This window comes from Cupressus sempervirens, chromosome 8 (assembly GCF_028749045.1).
Source record: "Cupressus sempervirens isolate cs-2001-9-10 chromosome 8, ASM2874904v1, whole genome shotgun sequence".
Classification (NCBI taxonomy): Eukaryota; Viridiplantae; Streptophyta; class Pinopsida; order Cupressales; family Cupressaceae; genus Cupressus; species Cupressus sempervirens.
The window spans coordinates 685,467,575-685,470,982 of record NC_143125.1 but is presented as its reverse complement, the minus strand read 5'-3'; positions in this window follow the sequence as shown (position 1 = coordinate 685,470,982).

The following is a 3,408-nucleotide window of genomic DNA, read 5'->3' as shown; positions in this document are numbered from 1 at the left end:
TACTGGATGTCAAACTCACTTAGTAGCATAACCCATTTTGCTAGCCGTCCTGTGAGTGCTATTCTAGAGAGCATATACTTGAGAGGATCAATTTTTGAGACTAGTTGGATGGTATGACTTAGCATGTAGTGGCGAAGCTTTTGAGTTGAGAAAACAACTGCCAAACAAGATTTTTCCATAGGAGTATAATTGAGTTCATAACCAAATAGGGTTCTACTGATATAGTAGATGGCTCTTTCTCTACCGTAGTCATCAAGCTGTGCTAGAAGTGCCCCTAGAGCGGTAGGTGTTGCTGATATGTATAAGATCAAGGGATGACCAGGAACTGGTGGAACCAAGATAGGGGGATTGGTGAGATACTGCTTGAGCTGATCAAAGCTACGCTTACATAAAGGATCCCACTTGAAGTTCTCATCCTTCTTTAGTAAATGTGAAAATGGTGTACACTTATCTGCAAGTTGGGAGATGAAGCGCCAAATGGATTGGAGCTTTCCTTGAAGAGAGCAAAGCTGTCGTAGTGTCTGGGGAGGAGGCATGTCTAAGATAGCCTTGACCTTCTTGGGGTCAATCTCTATACCTTGTTTAGAGACTATGAAGCCTAGAAGCTTGCCAGATGTGACCCCAAAGACACACTTCTTGGGATTCAGCATGAGATGATATTGGGCTAACCTATCAAAGAATTTCTCCAAGTCAGTGAGATGACCCATGAAGGTGTGAGATTTGACTAGGATATCGTCCACATAATCTTCCAAAATGCTATGGATAAGATCATGGAAAATGGCTGTCATAGCTCTTTGATAGGTAGCCCCAACATTCTTTAGGCCAAAAGGCATCATGGTGTAGCAAAAGGTTCCCCAAGGGGTAGTGAATGTTGTCTTATGCTGATCCTCTTCTGCAATCTTGATCTGATTATACCCAAAAAACCCATCCATAAGGGACAGAATCTCATGTCCAATTGTAAGATCTACAATCATATCTATGTTGGGTAAGGGAAAATCATCTTTTGGGAAAGCTTTGTTTAGATCTCTAAAATCAGTGTAAATTCTGATGTCACTGGAAGGTTTAGTGACAAGGACCATGTTGGAGATCCACTCTGAGTAGTCGATAGGTCAGATAACCTCAACAACTAACATTCTTTCTAATTCAGCTTTGACTAGTAATGCCACCTTGGGGTGCATTTTTCTAAGCTTTTGTCTAACGGGCTTCATCTTTGGATCGACTACAAGATGATGAACTACAAGCTTTGGATCAAGTCCTGGCATGTCCTGATATGACCATGCAAATCAGCCAATGTTCTCTCTTAAGACCTCAAAGAGGAGATCAGCTTGGTCTTGTGATAGGGATGGAGCAATGTGAACAAGCCTGGGGATCTCTGAAGAACCAATGTTGACTTCTCTAGTATCCTCTATTAGAATAGACGACACCTCTGGTCGATTATCTTGAGGAGGCAATACTAAATCCTCATGTTCTACTTGTGGCTCTGGATTTTCTTGCTGAGGGGTTCTCTTTGCTGCCTTAGCTAGTCCCGGATTCACCTTAGTTCCAGTTTTGAGTGTATCGGAACTAGGTTGGGGATTTTCTCCAAAATACCCCTTGGGATCCAGCTTATAGACATAGGCAGAATCTAGCTTTGTCTGCTTGTGAGGTGTTTCAGCTCCCATGAATCTTAGAAGCGCTTCCTCTAATGCAAACTCATTAATGTGTATGACACTTGGTTGGTCCCAATCTATGAGTTGTAGGTGAGCGAGTGGTAGGTCAATGAGATGGATGGATAGTTCTCGGAGAACAGAGTCTCCTAGGAAGATTTGGTCTGGGATATCATCGTAGGCTCTCTTTTTAACTTCCTCAGGAATGTCTTCAATTTTGACAAGGTCGCGGTGGATGTTCAAAAAAGCATGACCATTCTCGTTGGTGCCCCTAGTTGTGGGTATGCCAAAGCCAAGACCTGACTTCGTTTCCCACTTATGTGCTTCGATGGGACATTGCATGCCCCTTTCTTCTGGTCCTAGTCCACCTCCTTGATAGTTCCATTTTTTAGTGATGAGCTTATGTTCTTGGGGATACTTCTGGCTGAAGTGGTCAAGGCATTCTTGATTTCTTTGAGGTGCATCCTTATGTAACCAATTGTTGATATCTAGAGTGAGCTCTTCATGAAGAGGGGTTTTTGAGGACACAAAGGTGGTTGGGCCAAACTATTTATATCAAGGAGGTGGAATCTCCTTAGCTTTGTGATATGTCGGCCGTCCATTGGTATGTGGATCAAGTGGGATTGCTCTGACAGCAAATGCATCTAACAGACTATATTCTCCACAACCTTTGTTGTTGATCTTTATGGTAGATATGGTGGAGGCGAGGATGTTTTCTACATCATTACAAGTGTGGGATGAGCTAGCGATGGCTGTGCCAATGTCTATTCCAGGGAAATGATTTGTAAATGAGGCTTCAACTACATTGCAGTAAGCAAAGGGTTCTGGATCGGCATGGATGGTTACCTCAGTGCCCTGATGCAGAAATTTGATGCACTGATGGTAGGTGGATGGAATGGCCTTCATATCATGAATCCATGGGTGACTGAGGAGGATGTTAAATGGTAGGTTTAGATCAACAACATGGCAAACTGTCTCTTGGATGACCGACCCAACCTTGATTGGTAACAAAATAGTCCCTTTTGTGGTTCTTTCCAAGTTGTCATAAGCTTTGATGGTGATAACCTCAGTGATCATATCTGTCTCGGTATACCCAGCTTGTTTTATGAATTTTAGGGTGCAAATGTTCAAGGCTGATCCATTATCTATCATTACTCTTTTCACGAAAAAATTGGATACCATGATGGCTATGGAAGCGGAAGGGTGTGATCTGGCTCAACCACGAGTATGTCGGTGGGTTTGAAAGATAGGACACATGAGGATGAAAGGTGTCCAACAAGATTACAAAAATCAATAGCATTGATATCAGAAGGGACATGAGATTCTATGAGAGCACTGTCAAGGATGTCTTTGTACACAGGACTAGTGCAGAGAAGGTCTAAAATGGAGATTTGGGCTGGTATGTTCCCAAGGTGTTCTAAGATATTGTACCAGCTTTTTGATGGAGCTGATGGTGCTGATGAAACTAGTGGGCCTGCGATGTTAAATTGCGCTCTTCGAGTGGTGATCGCACACTCATTGTTTGGTCCTCAGATATTGATAACATTGATAGAAGGCTCTTTCTCGAATATACAACCTATAAGGCTACCATAGTCTGTATAGGATGAAGTGTGGTCATTGTTCTTCCCATTATGGTCGTTTGGCTGGTGGTTATTGGTGTTGTTTTGGATAGGTGCTTTTCCAGGATTTTGGTTGTTGTGTGGAGGAAAAGCATTTTGATAAATCTGTAAGCCTGCATTGGGAGAGGTTTGGGCACCAACAG